Source organism: Myxocyprinus asiaticus, chromosome 19, assembly GCF_019703515.2.
Source record: "Myxocyprinus asiaticus isolate MX2 ecotype Aquarium Trade chromosome 19, UBuf_Myxa_2, whole genome shotgun sequence".
In the NCBI taxonomy this organism is placed as follows: Eukaryota; Metazoa; Chordata; class Actinopteri; order Cypriniformes; family Catostomidae; genus Myxocyprinus; species Myxocyprinus asiaticus.
This window is the reverse complement of record NC_059362.1, coordinates 3,554,395-3,573,302: the sequence shown is the minus strand read 5'-3', so window position 1 is coordinate 3,573,302 and position 18,908 is coordinate 3,554,395. Positions and strand designations below refer to the sequence as shown.

General features: G+C 40.3%; 6 non-coding genes across 6 annotated transcripts; all 6 read left to right on the top strand.

The window, feature by feature from the left end:
• The first annotated feature begins 108 nt into the window (after positions 1 to 108).
• trnav-aac (transfer RNA valine (anticodon AAC)) lies at positions 109 to 182 on the top strand. Its single transcript has one exon. It is a non-coding gene; the product is annotated as a tRNA-Val (tRNA).
• Positions 183 to 801: 619 nt separating this feature from the next.
• trnav-aac (transfer RNA valine (anticodon AAC)) lies at positions 802 to 874 on the top strand. The gene has a single exon. It is a non-coding gene; the product is annotated as a tRNA-Val (tRNA).
• A 1,302-nt stretch (positions 875 to 2,176) lies between these two features.
• Positions 2,177 to 2,249, top strand: trnav-aac (transfer RNA valine (anticodon AAC)). The gene has a single exon. It is a non-coding gene; the product is annotated as a tRNA-Val (tRNA).
• A 941-nt stretch (positions 2,250 to 3,190) lies between these two features.
• Positions 3,191 to 3,263, top strand: trnav-aac (transfer RNA valine (anticodon AAC)). The gene has a single exon. It is a non-coding gene; the product is annotated as a tRNA-Val (tRNA).
• Positions 3,264 to 4,567: 1,304 nt separating this feature from the next.
• Positions 4,568 to 4,640, top strand: trnav-uac (transfer RNA valine (anticodon UAC)). The gene has a single exon. It is a non-coding gene; the product is annotated as a tRNA-Val (tRNA).
• A 959-nt stretch (positions 4,641 to 5,599) lies between these two features.
• On the top strand, positions 5,600 to 5,672 carry trnav-uac (transfer RNA valine (anticodon UAC)). The gene has a single exon. It is a non-coding gene; the product is annotated as a tRNA-Val (tRNA).
• Positions 5,673 to 18,908: the final 13,236 nt, after the last annotated feature.

Here is an 18,908-nt window from a genome sequence, read left to right as displayed (position 1 = left end):
TTAGAGAAAGTTTTCTGTAGTACAGAGATTTTTGGGATGGAGTGTCTTGTCTAAATATAAATTAAACAAATGTGTAGGAGAAAATATTCGGAAACCTCTAATAGGCACGTTTCCATAGTGTAGTGGTTGATCACGTTTGCCTAACACGTGAAACGTTCCCAGTTCGAAACTGGGTGGAAACAATTGATGGCTTTTACTATCAGGGCATATCCTTGTGAAGTGGCCAAAAAGTCCTCAAGAAAGTATCCACTTTTACCAGGTTCCAGGCAATATCAGACACATTTGTAAAAGAATAATTGATATTTGGTTCCAGAAACATTTCGGTAGCACAAATGTGTAGCAGAAAATTAGAGAAAGTTTTCTGTAGTACAGAGATTTTTGGGATGGAGTGTCTTGTCTAAATATAAATTAAACAAATGTGTAGGAGAAAATATTCAGAAACCTCTAATAGGCACGTTTCCATAGTGTAGAGGTTTTCAAGATTGCCTCACACGTAAAAGGTCCCCTGTTCGAAACTGGGTGGAAACAGTTGTTGGCTTTTACTATCAGGGCATATCCTTGTGAAGCGGCCAAAAAGTCCTCAAGAAAGCATCCACTTTTACCAGGTTCCAGGCAATATCAGACACATTTGTAAAATAATAATTGAAATTTGTTTCCAGAAACATTTCGGTAGCACAAATGTGTAGCAGAAAATTAGAGAAAGTTTTCTGTAGTACAGAGATTTTTGGGATGGAGTGTCTTGTCTAAATATAAATTTAACAAATGTGTCGGAGAAAATATTCGAAAATGTCTAATATGCATGTTTCCATAGTGTAGTGGTTATCACGTTTGCCTAACACGCGAAAGGTCCCCAGTTCGAAACTGGGTGGAAACAAATGATGTCCTTATAGTAACAAGGCATATCCTTATAAAGTGGCCAAAAAGTCCTCAAAAGAGCATCCAGGTTCCAGGCAATACTGGACACATTTGTAAAAGAATAATTGACATTTGGTTCAAGAAACATTTCAGTAGCAGAAATGTGTAACAGAAAATTAGAGAATGTTTTCTGTAGTACAGAGATTTTTGGGATGGAGTGTCTTGTCTAAATATAAATTAAACAAATGTGTAGGAGAAAATATTCAGAAACCTCTAATAGGCACGTTTCCATTGTGTAGTTGTTGTCACGTTCGCTTAACACGTGAAAGTTTCCCAGTTCAAAAATGGGTGGAAACAATTGATGGATTTACTATCAGGGCATATCCTTGTAAAGTGGCCAAAAGTCCTCAAGAGAGTGTCCACTTTCACCAGGTTCCAGGCAATATCAGACACATTTGTAAAAGAATAATTGACATTTGGTTCCAGAAACATTTCGGTAGCACAAATGTGTAGGAGAAAATTAGAGAAAGTTTTCTGTAGTACAGAGATTTTTGGGATGGAGTGTCTTGTCTAAATATAAATTAAACAAATGTGTAGGAGAAAATATTCAGAAACCTCTAATAGGCACGTTTCCATTGTGTAGTTGTTGTCACGTTCGCTTAACACGTGAAAGTTTCCCACTTCAAAAATGGGTGGAAACAATTGATGGATTTACTATCAGGGCATATCCTTGTGAAGCGGCCAAAAAGTCCTCAAGAAAGCATCCACTTTTACCAGGTTCCAGGCAATATCAGACACATTTGTAAAAGAATAATTGACATTTGGTTCCAGAAACATTTCGGTAGCACAAATGTGTAGCAGAAAATTAGAGAAAGTTTTCTGTAGTACAGAGATTTTTGGGATGGAGTGTCTTGTCTAAATATAAATTAAACAAATGTGTAGGAGAAAATATTCAGAAACCTCTAATAGGCACGTTTCCATTGTGTAGTTGTTGTCACGTTCGCTTAACACGCTGAAAGTTTCCCAGTTCGAAACTGGGTGGAAACATGTGATGGCCTTAAACTATCAAGGAATTTCCTATTGAAGTGACCAAAAAGTCTTCAAGAGGGTGTCCAATTTTACCAGGTTCCAGGCAATATCAGACACATTTGTAAAAGAATAATTGACATTTGGTTCCAGAAACATTTCGGTAGCACAAATGTGTAACAGAAAATTAGAGAAAGTTTTCTGTAGTACAGAGATTTTTGGGATGGAGTGTCTTTTCCAAATATAAATAAACCAAATGTGTCGGAGAAAATATTCGGAAATATCTAATATGCATGTTTCCATAGTGTAGTGGTTATCACATTCCCCTAACACGTGAAAGGTCCCCAGTTTGAAACTGGGTGGAAACAAATGATGTCCTTATACTAACAAGGCATATCCTTATAAAGTGGCCAAAAAGTCCTCAAAAGAGCATCCAGGTTCCAGGCAACATCAGACACATTTGTAAAAGAATAACTGACATTTGGTTCCAGAAACATTTCGGTAGCACAAATGTGTAACAGAAAATTAGAGAAAGTTTTCTGTAGTACAGAAATTTTTGTGATGGAGTGTCTTTTCCAAATATAAATAAACCAAATGTGTCGGAGAAAATATTCGGAAAAATATAATATGCATGTTTCCATAGTGTACTGGTTATCACGTTTGCCTTACATACAAAAGGTCTCCAGTTTGAAACTGGGTGGAAACAAATGTTGTCTTTATACTAACAAGGCATATACATATAAAGCGGCCAAAAAGTCCTCAAAAGAGCATCCAGGTTGCAGGCAATACTGGACACATTTGTAAAAGAATAATTGACATTTGGTTCCAGAAACATTTTGGTAGCACAAATTTGTAGGAGAAAATTAGTGAAAGTTTTCTGTAGTACAGAGATTTTTGGGATTGAGCGTCTTGTCTAAATATAAATTAAACAAATGTTTCGGAGAAAATATTCGGAAACCTCTAATATCCATAGTGTAGTGGTTATCATGTTTGCCTTACGTGTGAAAGGTCCCCAGTTTGAAACTTGGTGGAAACAATTGATGGCTTTTACTATCAGGGCATATCCTTGTGAAGCGGCCAAAAACTCCTCAAGAAAGCATCCACCTTTACCAGGTTCCAGGCAATATCAGACACATTTGTAAAAGAATAATTGACATTTGGTTCCAGAAACATTTCGGTAGCCGAAATGTGTAGCAGAAAATTAGAGAAAGTTTTCTGTAGTACAGAGACTTTTGCGATGGTGTGTCTTATTTAAATATAAATTTAACAAATGTGTCGGAGAAAATATTCGGAAATCCCTAATATGCGTGTTTCCATAGTGTAGTGGTTATCATGTTCGCCTAACACGCGAAAGGTCCCCAGTTCGAAACTGGGTGGAAACGAATGATGGCCATATACTAACAAGGCATATCCTTGTGAAGTGGCCAAAAAGTCCTCAAGAGAGTGTCCACTTTTACCAGGTTCCAGGCAATATCGGACACATTTGTAAAAGAATAATTGACATTTGGTTCCAGAAACATTTCGGTAGCACAAAAGTGTAGGAGAAAATTAGAGAAAGTTTTCTGTAGTACAGAGATTTTTGGGATGGAGTGTCTTGTCTAAATATAAATTAAACAAATGTGTAGGAGAAAATATTCAGAAATTTCTAATATCCATAGTGTAGTGGTTATCACGTCTGCCTTACGCGTGAAAGGTCCCCAGTTCGAAACTTGGTGGAAACAAATGATGTGCTTATACTAACAAGGCATATCCTTGTAAAGTGGCCAAAAGTCCTCAAGAGAGTGTCCACTTTCACCAGGTTCCAGGCAATATCAGACACATTTGTAAAACAATAATTGACATTTGGTTCCAGAAACATTTCGGTAGCAGAAATGTGTAACAGAAAATTCGAGTAAGTTTTCTGTAGTACAGAGATTTTTGGGATGGAGTGTCTTGTCTAAATATAAATTAAACAAATGTGTAGGAGAAAATATTCAGAAACCTCTAATAGGCACGTTTCCATTGTGTAGTTGTTGTCACGTTCGCTTAACAGGCGAAAGTTTCCCAGTTCGAAAATGGGTGGAAACAATAATGGCTTTTACTATCAGGGCATATCCTTGTGAAGCGGCCAAAAAGTCCTAAAGAAAGCATCCATTTTTTCCAGGTTCTACACAATATCAGACACATTTGTAAAAGAATAATTGACATTTGGTTCCAGAAACATTTCGGTAGCAGAAATGTGTAACAGAAAATTCGAGAAAGTTTTCGGTAGTACAGAGATTTTTGGGATGGAGTGTCTTGTCTAAATATAAATTAAACAAATGTGTAGGAGAAAATATTCAGAAACTTCTAATAGGCACGTTTCCATTGTGTAGTTGCTGTCACGTTCGCTTAACACGCGAAAGTTTCCCAGTTCGAAACTGGGTGGAAACATGTGATGGCCTTGTACTATCAAGGAATTTCCTATTGAAGTGACTAAAAAGTCTTCAAGAGAGTGTCCACTTTTACCTGGTTCCAGGCAATATCAGACACATTTGTAAAAGAATAATTGACATTTGGTTCAAGAAACATTTCGGTAGCACAAATGTGTAGCAGAAAATTAGAGAAAGTTTTCTGTAGTACAGAAATTTTTGTGATGGAGTGTCTTTTCCAAATATAAATAAACCAAATGTGTCGGAGAAAATATTCGGAAATTTATAATATGCATGTTTCCATAGTGTAGTGGTTATCACGTTTGCCTTACACGCAAAAGGTCCCCAGTTCGAAACTGGGTGGAAACAAATGTTGTCTTTATACTAACAAGGCATATCCATATAAAGCGGCCAAAAAGTCCTCAAAAGAGCATCCAGGTTGCAGGCAATACTGGACACATTTGTAAAAGAATACTTGACATTTGGTTCCAGAAACATTTCGGTAGCACAAATTTGTAGGAGAAAATTAGAGAAAGTTTTCTGTAGTACAGAGATTTTTGGGATGGAGTGTCTTGTCTAAATATAAATTAAACAAATGTTTCGGAGAAAATATTCGGAAACCTCTAACATCTATGTTTCCATAGTGTAGTGGTTATCACGTTTGCCTTACGTGTGAAAGGTCCCCAGTTTGAAACTTGGTGGAAACAAATGATGTGCTTATACTAACAAGGCATATCCTTGTAAAGTGGCCAAAAAGTCCTCAAGAGAGTGTCCACTTTTACCAGGTTCCAGGCAATATCAGACACATTTGTAAAATAATAATTGAAATTTGGTTCCAGAAACATTTCGGTAGCACAAATGTGTAGGAGAAAATTAGAGAAAGTTTTCTGTAGTACAGATATTTTTGGGATGGAGTGTCTTGTCTAAATATAAATTAAACAAATGTGTAGGAGAAAATATTCAGAAACCTCTAATAGGCACGTTTCCATTGTGTAGTTGCTGTCACGTTCGCTTAACACGCGAAAGTTTCCCAGTTCGAAACTGGGTGGAAACATGTGATGGCCTTGTACTATCAAGGAATTTCCTATTGAAGTGACTAAAAAGTCTTCAAGAGAGTGTCCACTTTTACCTGGTTCCAGGCAATATCAGACACATTTGTAAAAGAATAATTGACATTTGGTTCAAGAAACATTTCGGTAGCACAAATGTGTAGCAGAAAATTAGAGAAAGTTTTCTGTAGTACAGAAATTTTTGTGATGGAGTGTCTTTTCCAAATATAAATAAACCAAATGTGTCGGAGAAAATATTCGGAAATTTATAATATGCATGTTTCCATAGTGTAGTGGTTATCACGTTTGCCTTACACGCAAAAGGTCCCCAGTTTGAAACTGGGTGGAAACAAATGTTGTCTTTATACTAACAAGGCATATCCATATAAAGCGGCCAAAAAGTCCTCAAAAGAGCATCCAGGTTGCAGGCAATACTGGACACATTTGTAAAAGAATATTTGACATTTGGTTCCAGAAACATTTCGGTAGCACAAATTTGTAGCAGAAAATTAGAGAAAGTTTTCTGTAGTACAGAGATTTTTGGGATGGAGTGTCTTGTCTATATATAAATTAAACAAATGTGTAGGAGAAAATATTCAGAAACCTCTAATAGGCACGTTTCCATTGTGTAGTTGTTGTCACGTTCGCTTAACAGGCGAAAGTTTCCCAGTTCGAAAATGGGTGGAAACAATTGATGGCTTTTACTATCAGGGCATATCCTTGTGATGCGGCCAAAAAGTCCTCAAGAAAGCATCCACTTTTACCATGTTACAGGCAATATCAGACACATTTGTGACAGAATAATTGATATTGGTTCCACAAACATTTCGGTAGCACAAATGTGTAGCAGAAGATTAAAGAACATTTTCTGTAGTACTGTGATTTTTGGGATGGAGTCACTTGTCTAAATATATATTCAACAAATGAGTAGGAGAAAATGTTGGTAATGCCCTCATAGACACGTTTCTGTATTGTAGTGGTTATCACCTTTGCTTTACGTGTGAAATGTTCCCAGTTTGAAACAGGGTGGAAACACTTGATGGCCTTTTACTATAAAGGCATATACTTGTGAAGTGGCCACAATGTCCTCAAGTTGACATCCAATTTTACCCTGTTCCAGGCAATATCAGACGCATTTGTGACAGAATAATTGATATTTGCTTACAGAAAGATTTTGGTAGCACAAATGTGTAGCAGAAAATTCAAGAACATTTTCTGTAGTGCAGTGGTTTTTTGGATGGATTGACTTGTCTAAATATATATTCAACAAATGAGTAGGATGAAATGTTGGTAATGCCCTCATAGGCACGTTTCCATTGTGTAGTGGTTATCACCTTTGCCTTATATGTGAAAGTTCTCCAGTTTGAAACTGGGTGGAAACACTTGATGGCTTTTACTATAAGGGCATATCCTAGTGAAGTGGCCAAAAAGTCCTCAAGGAGGCATCCACTTTTGCCAGGTTTCAGACAATATCAGACACATTTGTGACAGAATAATTAATATTTGGTTCCAGATAAATTTCAGTAGCACAAATGTGTAGCAGATAATTAAAGAAAGTGTTCTGTAGTACTGTGATTTTAAGGATTGAGTGTCTTGATAGGGGTCACGTGACATCATGCGAGGTGCGGACATGTGAGCGGCGAGCTCTGCGCACTTTACTAATTTAATTACTGTTTGTGTCATAAACCGGTGAGATTTGATACACCCTGATTCATAACTGTTCTTGGAAGACAATATGTCAAAAAATTCAAAATCCTCAGGTTCTGGAGATATTAAAGACACTTATGTGCACGGGCTGATTCCCTGGAGCAACAGGCTGAAAGCCCCAGACTCAATTCGGATGGTGAACTGAAAGAAATCCAACGTGAAATGATGAATGTGTTGACAATGATGACGAAGGTCGTTGCAGACTTGGAGGATCTTGCTGTGATACATCGGTCAATTACTTCCATGGAGACTAAATTCTTGTTTACAAGATTGTCGGACATCGAGAGACGAATCAATTATCTGGAGTCATCGGAGAGGGAATTAGCTGCTAATCCTCTAGCTACAAAGGGAGATTTGGAACGCGTTTTGGAAAAATTGGAAGATCTTGAGAATTGTATCCGGCGAAACAACGTCTGAATTGTTGGAATTCCTGAGCATGAAGAAGGCCGAGATATGGTGAAATTCCTAGACGACCTCTTCCTGAGTCTGCTCGAAATAACAGCCCATAATCTGGAAATCGAGTGAGCTCTCAGAGTGTCAGCTCGGAGATTGGCTGATTGAGACAGGCCCTGATCAATTCTGGCCAAATTTCTGAGATCATCCGATAAAGATCTCGTGTTACACAAGGCGAGGAGTAAAGGAGGGCTTTCCTGGAAGAACCACAACATTTTCTTGTTACCAGACTTTGCGAATTCGACAAGAGAGAAACATGATCGATTCAAGGAATGCAAGAAACTCTTACATCAACAGAAGATCGCTTTTGCACTGATGTTCCCGGCCAAACTGAGAATAGATGCTAAGGATGGCCGCAAAATATTTACATGCCCACAGCAAGCATTGGCCTACGTAAAACACTGGAATGAGTAAGCCCTTGGGTGATTTTCATGTTGCTGTTTAGTGGACCTGTCTCACTGAACATACACTCGATTGTCCAAGGAAGCTGTGCGCCTTTTTTGTTTCGTTTTGTGCTGGTTCCGCCTAGCAGCTGGAGTTTGTTTCTGTAATATAATTTCTTCGGGACAGCTTGTGCATGAATCTGCTTGTTTTGGGTGCTTATGTCTCCTGTCGGATGGAGTTGGTTTTGTGCAGTATTCTTGCAGGACATTGGAGTGAGTTTGACTGCCTAAAGAACTAAACGATGTTTTGTGGAGGAACACAACTTCGAGACAATTAAGTGGATGAATCTACAATTTTTTGTGTTTATTCCGCTTATGAGCTGGAGTGTGTTTTATAGATTATCTTCTGTTGTGTAATTCTGTATTACAATTTTTTGTATAGAAGCACCGGACTTGAGCAATCTGATGGCAAAGTTGTCGCGGGGGACTCTCTTAGGCATACATGGACTGTTTGAGTTTAGAGGGATGGACGCCAGTTGGTCGCTGTCGTGCGCAGGGGTTAATGCACACGTTTTTCTTTTTTCTGTTTTTTCTGTTCTGGGGAAATTTCGGTGTTTGATTGTTGCACTAATGTGGAATGTGGTCTTTATAATTTGATTTTTGACACATAATCTAATTTCTCTAATAGGTGAAAATGTCAAATGTTAATATGAATGGACTGTCTCTCTCCACATGGAATGTGAATGGGTTGGGGCACCCCATTAAAGAAGGAAGGTTATTTCTTTTCTTAAACATAAGAAATATGATATAGTGTTTCTTCAAAAAACGCATCTTTCCTCGCAGGAAGCTGAAAAATTTGGGAAGATATGGGGTGGGCATGTTTTCTTTAGCGCTGGCTCAATTAAGAGTCATTATATTGAGAGTAAACATCTACAATTCAAATGTCTTAAACAGATTAATTATAAATTAGGAAGAGTCATTATTGTTTTAGCAGAAATTCAGGGGCAAAGGTTGATTTTGGCTAATATTTACTCACCTAACGATGATTATCAGTACTTTTTATAGATCTTGAAGGGATGTTTCAAGCCGCTAGCACCCCTCCGAGGAGACTTTAATCTTTTGATGGACTTAGTCCTTGATCATAGTGAAGCAAAAGTGTGTAAGCCCCCTGAAGCAGCATTGACGCTTCACAAGATGGTAAAAATACAGATCTTTGGAGACTTTTGAACCCATCTGGTAGGGACTATACATTTTTTACATCAGTCCATAAGATTTATTCTAGAATAGATTTTTTTTTAATTATATCTAAGTCCCTCATTTCATCTGTTGTTGATTGCTCAATTGGAAACATTTTTTTGTTTCCAATGAGTTTAGAGGTGTTGCCACATATGGAGAAAAATAAATCATATAGTTGCCGCTTTAATGTATCCCTTTTGCAAAATCCTGATTTCCAACAAATGTTAAAGGCTGAAATCAATGTTTATATGGAGACCAACTGGTCCTCAGTATCCTCTGTGGGCGTGGCTTGGGAGGCACTTAAGGCAGTTCTTAGGGGTCGGATCATACAGTATGCCTCAAGGCACGAGAACTCGTGGAATTGGAAGAGAATATTAAAAGTACCGAGACAGAATTGAAGCGGCGAATGTCATCTGATGGCCTCAGAGAATTGACCCGATTGAAATACAGATATAAAACTATTTTGTTGCAGAAGGTGAAGTTTTGGTTATTCAGGGCAAGACAGTCATATTTTGAGTCGTGGTCTTTTTCTACCATTCCCTCAGTGAAATCTGCTGGTGGTGAAATTTTTAACTCAGCCATTGATATTAATAATGCTTTTAAAGAATTATATCTTGATCTTTATAGTTCCACATCTTTGTCTAATGATGAAGATATTAGAAACTTTGTGGAACCATTAGAACTCCCTAAACTGACGACTGAGCAAAAAAATTATCTTGATTCTGAGATTACCTTGGAGGAGCTTGACGAGGTAATTAAGGCCTTACCATAGCAGTGCTCCTGGCGCCTGGAGGAGGAGGAGAAGGGCTCCTGGTCCCCAGGCATTCCCGGCTACAGATGTCGTTCCCCAGTTGCTGCCAGCATTCTCGGCCACAGAGGCCGTTCCCCAGTCGCTGCCAGCGTTCCCAGCCACGGAGGCCGTTCCCCAGTCGCTGCTAGCATGCCAGGCCATGGAGCCCGTTCTCCAGTCGCTGCCAGCGTTCCCGGCCAAGGAGGCCGTTCCCCAGTCACTGCCAGCGTTCGAAGCCAAGGAGGCCGTTCCCCAGTTGCTGCCAGCATACGAGGCCAAGGAGGCCATTCCCCAGTCACTGCCAGCGTTCGAGGCCAAGAAGGCCGTTCCCCAGTTGCTGCCAGCGTTCGAGGCCAAGGAGGCCATTCCCCAGTCACTGCCAGTGTTCTCGGCCAAGGAGACCGTTCCCCAGTCGCTGCCAGTGCGTCCGGCCACGTATGCTGTTCCCTTGTTGCTGCCAGTGCTCCTGCCCATGGAGGCTGGTCCCCTGTCCCTGCCAGCGCTCACAGCCACTGAGATTGTTCCCCTGTCCCTGCCAGTGCCCCCAACCACGGAGTTTGGTCCCCTGTCACTGCCAGCGCTTGCAGCCACTGAGACTGTTCCTCTGTCCCTGCCGGTGCCCCCGACCACGGAGGTCAGTCCCCTGTCATTGCCAGTGCTCGCAGCCACTGAGACTGTTCCCTGGCCACTGCCAGTGCCCACAACCACAGAAGTCATTCCCCTATCCCTGCCTGTGTTCACATCCACAAAGGCTGGTCCCCTGCCAGTGCCCACGACCATGGAGGTCGTTTCCCTGTCCCTACCTGTGTTCACTGCCACATAGGCTGGTCCCCTGCCACTGCCAGAGCCCACTACCGCAGAGGTCGTTTCTCTGTCCCTGCCTGTGTTCACAGCCATGAAGGCTGTTCCCCATCACAGCCTGTGCTCATAGCCATGGAGGCTGTTCCCCTGTCTTTGCCAGAGGACCGTAGCATTATCATCCCATGTCTGTTTTGTCAAAGCATGTTTACGTTTTGCCCTTATGTGTTTCAGGTGTCGCTGGCATGCTGAATCAGCATTTCTATGGGAGCCCTGATTGTTTCCATGGGAATGCTGATCATTACAACCTTCAATTGCAAGCGGCCCCGTGTTTGTTTCTCTTATTTAAACTCCTGCGTGTGTCATGTCCGATGTCGGATCATTGTGGTGTAACTTGTACTGTGACTGTTACTGTGGTGTGACTGTTCACATGTGTGCTGTCTATGGTGAAGTCTAACTGTTCTCTTTTATGTAGTGGGAGTGAGGTCATGTATCCGCTGGTTGCCTGTCTATTGAGATGCGGTTACCTGTCTGCTTGCATTCGCTCTCACCTGTCGGAGCCCAGTACTGTGGTGGAGGATTCCTCGGATGTCTGCCCGCATCTCAGGAGAATCGTCTGGGCTACTGCTTGCTTTAAGTTTGAAAAAGGAACTGGTTGAGTTGTTTAAATAAATTCCAATTGAACTTTCCCTCTGCTTTTGGGTACTGTCTCTCCCCTCACGCACCATGACACCATCTCTTAAAGTTGACCACATTTATATTCACATCAGCAATTAAGGTAATTATCTGGTTAAGACTTTATTCTGAAAAAAGTTAAAATGCACCATAAAGGTTTAAATGCTCCATATAGTATTCATCTATTCTAAATATTCCTGCATATGTAAAACAAAGAATATTAAACTTGCTCTGTCTTTTTTCTTCTTGTTCTTCTTTAAACTGTGTTAAATTTGAGAATGTTAAGTGTTCTTGAGCTCTGAAAAGGCACTGTATAAATTTAATATTATTGTTATTATTATTATTTAACTAAATAATGGTGTCCTATCATAAAAATTCCTGATAGACTTTCACCTGTTTGTAGGCTATATTTATTTATTATATTTCTTTTAAAGCCTGAATTTGTATTTATTATTCACTGAAAAAAATGTGCTTGACATTTCAAATTTTGCTTGACATCTCCTACCTCCAGAATAATGTTGTTATACATGAACAGATGAACGAAAATTCTGTTTCAGGCAGATATTAATATCAGAAATTCCAGGAGAAACCAAAGTTAACAACATATTCCACAGTTAATGTGGCCAAAAAATTCAGCTTCATCTGTTAAGACATTTTTTTTTTTTTATTATAATTTAATTAAATAATTATTGTATAATAATAATAATAATTATTATGCTGACCTGATCTTCTTTTTGGAATTTAAAAGGCCTAATCACCATTCACTTACATTGTATGGACCTACAAAGCAGAAATATCTTTGTTTGTATTCAGCAAAAGAAAGAAATTCATACACACCTGGGGCGGCATAAGGGTAAATGATGAGATAATTTTCATTTTGGGTGAACTATCACTTTTCTTACATGAGGGTGAGTAGATTAAAAACTGATATCTTTAAAAGGTTTAAAATTGTATAATAAACATTAACTTACCATTAAACCTGTCGAAAAAACTAAGGTAACCGCCACTCTAAAAGCTTTCCCCTCACAAACGCATCCATTTGTTGTTCTGACTAGACATTAAAAGACACTTTAATTACACTACTTACCTTATTGTATATAAAGTCTTAGGAAACCACTCTTGGCTTACGATAAAAGCATGCATTACATCAGCTCGCACGCACAAGCATTAAAATAGGGTTGCAGCCTTGAGAAGTCCGACTCATTTCCGAGAATCTGTAGATTTGAGCAGTTCGTTTCAATGAACCGGTGAACCGGTTCATCGGTTCTTTAAATTCATCACGTGTTTCAGATGTTTTACATACTTTAAATGCATTTTAATAAATGTCAGTGTGGGCAAATAGGTGTTTTTAACATTTGAGCTCTGAGGATCATTTTACTCACCGGTATTTGACTCATTTGAGTCAGACCAAAAGACCAAATCAGTGAATTGTTTACTTGAGGAATGCTCTGACCAGATCAGTCCATTTCAATGAAAGAAATGACTCAAAGGGACAATATTACTTTGGGGTCCAGTATAAGCTGCAATAAATGTGGCGAGTTTTGGAGAATAAATGGTAAAGAATTCAATATTAATTGAGACAAATTTATCTGAACAATTAAACAGCAGAGAACTTTTATTCTGTCTCACAGCATTGAAAGGACGATGGTGCAGGTTGACCAATCAGAAGAAAGGGACATTTCAGACCCACCCAGATGTGCAAATCAAATATTCAAGCCATATAGTAGTGAAATATATGACACACCCCTGGCTATTTTTCCAATTTCATATTTTTAACTTGTGCATTAAATTGAAATTATGAAAAACAAGTTATTATTTGTTTTTTAATATTGTTTTTTTAAACTAATAATGAAATAAATCGTTTTTGGACTCAAGATGGTGCCGAGTATGGCTACTGCGTTGCAAGCTCCGACACAACATAGCAATGTTTTGTTTGTTTTGTTCATAATTCTTATGTTTTTTGTCTTGGATGTTGTCTGCCTTATTGTCTACGACAGACAAACACTTTTGGACATTGGTTCAGCGATCTCACACCGAAAACCGGACTTCACATTCCTCAATGCCGACCCGCTGTTTACAAACACGCAAGCAGAGCCCTTTGTCTGGGCAGCACGGCCGCGGAAACGCAGGAGGAAAAGGGGAAACAGAGCCGGCGTTCTCATCAGAGTAAGACGGCGTTCAAATCGACCCCCGCTACCCACTATTCTACTGGCAAATGTTCAGTCTCTGGATAACAAGCTCTGCGAGCTGGAAGCGCAGATCTCTTTCCAAGGAGAGACGAGGGACTGCTGCATTATCTGCCTAACAGAAATTGGATGTCTGCGGAGATTCCAGACTCAGCCATTGAACCCGCGGGGTTCTCCGTGCACCGAGCGGACAGAGCGAAAGACCTCTCAGGTAAAACTAGAGGAGGTGGTGTATGTTTTATGATCAACAAATCCTGGTGTGATCAGAGGAACGTACATTCCATCAAGTCTTTCTGTTCTCCTGATCTGGAATTTCTTATGCTTCTGTGTCGACCATTCTGGCTACCGAGGGAATTTACAGCGGTCATTATCACTGCTGTGTACATCCCCCCACAAGCCGACACAGACCGGGCACTCAAGGAACTGTATGGGAGTATAAGTGAGCAGGAAACCGCGCACCCTGAGGCCGCGTTCATTGTGACCGGGGACTTTAATAAAGCCAGTTTAAAATCAGTCGCACCAAAATATCACCAGCACATTAGTTTCAACACACGAGGGGACCGGGTTTTGGACCATTGCTACTCTCCCTTCCGGGATGGCTACAAATCCCTCCCCCGCCCACCATTTGGCAAATCGGACAACTCTTCCATTCTGCTTCTGCCCGCTTACAGGCAGAAATTGAAACAGGAAGCACCCACCCTCAGAACGATCCAGTGCTGGTCGGACCAATCAGACTCTATGCTACAAGACTGTTTTGATCACACAGACTGGGAGATGTTCCGGTCCGCCTCTGATGACGACATCAAGCTCTACGCTGATAGCGTAATGTGTTTCATCAGAACGTGCGTAGAGGAAGTGATTCCGACCAGAACTGTACGAATCTATCCGAATCAGAAGCCATGGATCAATAGCGATGTTCGCGCGGCACTTAATGTGTGGACCTCCGCTTTTAATTCCGGGAACGCGGAGGAGCATAAACAAGCCAGTTATGCCCTCCGAAAAACTATCAAAACAGCAAAACGCCAGTACAGGAGCAAGATTGAAGGACAGTTTAACACCACCAACTCTAGAAGCATGTGGCAGGGAATTAACATCATCACGGACTTTAAAGGGAATAAAAAGTCCGCCATGAACACCGCTGCCTCTCTACCGGATGAGCTAAATACTTTTTATGCTCGTTTCGAGGGAAATAACAACGCCCTCGTGGAGAGATCTCTCGCAGCTGAAGCTACAGAGGTCAGTTCACTCTCCGTCTCTGTAGCGGATGTAACCCGATCCTTCCGACGGGTGAATATCCGCAAAGCCGCGGGCCCAGACGGCATTCCGGGCTGCGTCATCAGAGCGTGCGCGAACCAGCTGGCTGGTGTTTTTACGGACATTTTCAACCTTTCCCTCTCTTTGTCTGTAGTCCCCACATGCTTTAAAACATCCACCATTGTGCCTGTACCAAAACAATCAAAAATAACTTGTTTAAATGACTGGCGTCTTGTTGCTCTGACCCCCATCATCAGCAAATGTTTTGAGAGACTAATCAGAGATTACATCTGCTCTGTATTGCCACTCAATCTTGACCCGCTGCAGTTTGCTTACCGCAACAACCGCTCCACTGATGATGCCATTGCATCTACAATACACAATGCTCTCTCCCACCTGGAAAAAAAGAACACTTATGTGAGAATGCTGTTTGTAGACTACAGCTCAGCATTCAACACCATAGTGCCCTCTAAGCTAGATGAGAAACTCCAGGCTCTGGGCTTAAACAGCTCGTGCAGCTGGATCCTGGACTTCCTTTCAAGCAGACGCCAGGTGGTTAGAATAGGCAGCAACATCTCCTCATCACTAACCCTCAACACTGGAGCCCCGCAGGGCTGTGTTCTCAGCCCACTACTGTATTCCTTGTACACACATGTCTGTGTGGCAACACATAGCTCCAATGCCATCATTAAGTTTGCTGATGACACGACGGTGGTAGGTCTGATCACTGACAATGATGAAACAACCTACAGAGATGAGGTGCACACTCTGACACACTGGTGTCAGGAGCACAACCTCTCCCTCAACGTCAGTAAGACAAAGGAGCTTGTGGTGGACTTCAGAAGAAAAGACAGAGAACACAGTCCCATCACCATCAATGGAGCACCAGTGGAGAGAGTCAGCAGCTTCAAGTTCCTGGGTGTCCACATCACTGAGGAACTCACATGGTCCGTCCACACTGAAGTCGTTGTGAAGAAGGCTCATCAGCGCCTCTTTTTCCTGAGACGGCTGAGGAAGTTTGGAATGAACCGCCACATCCTCACACGGTTCTACACCTGCACTGTGGAGAGCATCCTGACTGGCTGTATCTCCGCCTGGTACGGCAATAGCACCACCCACAACCGCAAAGCACTGCAAAGGGTGGTGCGAACTGCCAGACACATCATCGGAGGTGAGCTTCCCTCCCTCCAGGAAATATATACAAGGCGGTGTGTGAAAAAAGCTTGGAGGATCATCAGAGACTCCAGCCACCCGAGCCATGGGCTGTTCTCACTGCTACCATCAGGCAGGCGGTATCGCAGCATCAGGATTTTAATGCTCATAACAGCTTATGGGGTGGTAAGGACACAGACAATAATGGGAAAAAAGTAGAAAAATTTATGGAAGAGCATTCACTGGTATGTCTGAACAGGGCTGTCCCAGCACATGCATCAAATTATACAATATTTTGAGCAGGCAGGTAGTCATCAGGGCTTTAGAAGAATGGCAGAGCAAAGCGTGGGCACACTGTATCATCAAGTGTAACTCAGACAAGAATATGGTCAATTTAGTGTTAAGAAAGTTTTTACATGTGTACACTTGTCTATTTCTATGGCTTTTGCCCTATGTGGAAAACAAATGCGGGGTTGAGGGAACAGGAGCGGTCGGGAAGAAAATCACTGTGGGCAACGTGCGTAAACATGGAGTAAATTTCAGTGGGAGAGGTCAGGCGTGGGACTTTGTCGTGCAGATCTCGAACGGGATAATGCTTTTTGTCACATTGTACAGTCCACTTGTTTTAAACAATATTTTCCTGACACTGCTTTCCCCTCCAATTTAAACCAACGAGGTGTAGAAACCTCGTTAAATAAAACAAATTTGCTCTCTTTCATTGATTGTCTTCCTTTTATTCCTTTCACATATTCTCCACAACACACCGTAAGAGCTAAAACATGCAAATAAAATAGTATGTAAAATAGTATGGGAACTTGCAGGGGGAAATTGATTTAAACAAAACAATGAGACAACACAATTGGCTATTTTACAACAAAATCACACATTTAACCCAACATCTTAGCATAAACAACATAAAACTGACCGTAAACCAAAGAAACTGACAGAAACACAAAGATAATATTAACATAAAATAAAAATTACTCACCTTGTGCCCTTATCAACCAGGTGCTAGATACAAAATAAAAAAATAAATGGGCAAATGTCCACTTTAAGGTGCCGTTTACACGACAAAGTTTTCAACTAAAAACGGAAAACTCTATATGCATTTTGGCTGTTCGTTAACACGACAACAGCGTTTTGGGGCCTGAAAACGCAAACTTTTGAAAACGGGTTTCAAAGGGCTAGTTTTTGAAAATGATGCCGTTATCGTTTCCGTGTAAACATACAAAAACACGAATTTGTGAAAACGATGACATCATGCACACGCATATTACGTGTTCAGTCTATAGGCATGCGCGCGAGTACTTCAAAAAAACGCTCGAGACATTCAAAACTACAATGGCGGACTACAGGACTGTGTTTGTGCTGCTCAAGATTTTGAGTTTATTGACACTTCTCCAACAAAGTAATTGTAGTAATAAAGCAACCTCATCGTCCGTCCAGACAAAATTGCTTGATGCTTTCGCCATCTTCATTGTTTGTATTCACCACTCTGTGGAAGAATGCTTATGTGCGCAAGTGCGTAGTGTTTCTTTACAAAGTGACATTGACAACTACTGGCCTGGCATGCATAATACAGTCATTTTTGCGGATCAGTGTGAATGGGAATCGTTTTGACAACGTTGTTGTCTGTACACGAAAATTTTCAAAAATGCAAAGGAAAAACTTTTCTGTTTTTAGTGCATCGTTGTTGTGTAAGCGTACCCTCAAACTCTGTTAATTACACTGTGGCTCATTAACTGGTCTTAACTCTCCCGTTCTTCAGAGGCACTTCAAAATAAAAGTCCCGATAGGCGAAATAACTAAAAAAAATATAATAACAGTAAAAACATAAAAACACATATCTTGTGGCTTTTAATGTTATACTAATATAATCAACTAAGAACTAAGCTATAAATAACTGAGGGTTATTTATACCAGGTTCTACCTGGTTTTATTGAAGGCCCGCCTCCGACTTGTGAAATGACCAATCAGTTCTGGGGGGGCCAGGGCCACCCTTTGCCCCCCATCTGGACACGCCCCAGAGTAGGGATATTTTTCATTTATATATGTTATCCAAAATACGGTACAACAGAAAAATCATGGTTTAAGATGGGAATATAAAAAGGCAAACTGGGAGAAATGTTAAATGTTTTGTAAAGAAGCATTTAATAGCCTGTCCTTGGAAGGAATTATTGAGGGAAAAATATAGTAAAGTAGTGGATGGAATTAATTTAGCAGCGAATCAGTCTATTCCATTATTAGAAGGCACAGGAATATTAATACTTCAAGAAATACAACACCAGGGAAAGACATGGTCAATTGTAAAATATTAATGAAATTGCCAATGGTAGCTTTAAAAGTGTTGTTGAACTTATACAATCATATATGGAATGAAGGTATCCTATCTAAAGCTTGGAAAAGTGCAGCTGTTATTCTAGTAGCTAAATCAGGGAAAGATGTAACAAAATACAGCAGTTATGCTCTTACCTCTTCATTATGTAAAATAATGGCAAAAAAGACTGTCATGTGGCTTAATTATGCTATGGAGAAAAAGGAAATATTGTCACAATTTCGTAGTGGTTTTTGGAAAGGTAGATCTACAATAGATAACTTGGTATTGTTTGAAAATGAAGTAAAAAAATAAAAAAAATAAAAAAGCTCTAGTAATGAAAGAATCCCTAATTGCAGTCTTGTTTTAACTGTAGAAAAGGCATATGATACTTCATGAAAGTAATACATTTTTATTTGAACGTACCTTTCGGGTAAGAATTGGAGAGGAACTATCAGTTTCATATGACTTTTTGGCAGTGTAATTAGTCCATTGCGGTTTAATTTAATAATTATGTATTTTACAAAATAAAACCAGATATGGGAATGGCTCTGTATGTGGATGATGGAGCATTATGGAAAAGAGGTAGAAATTTAAAAAATGTAGTTAAGAGGGGAATCAGAGAGGTTGAGGAATGGTC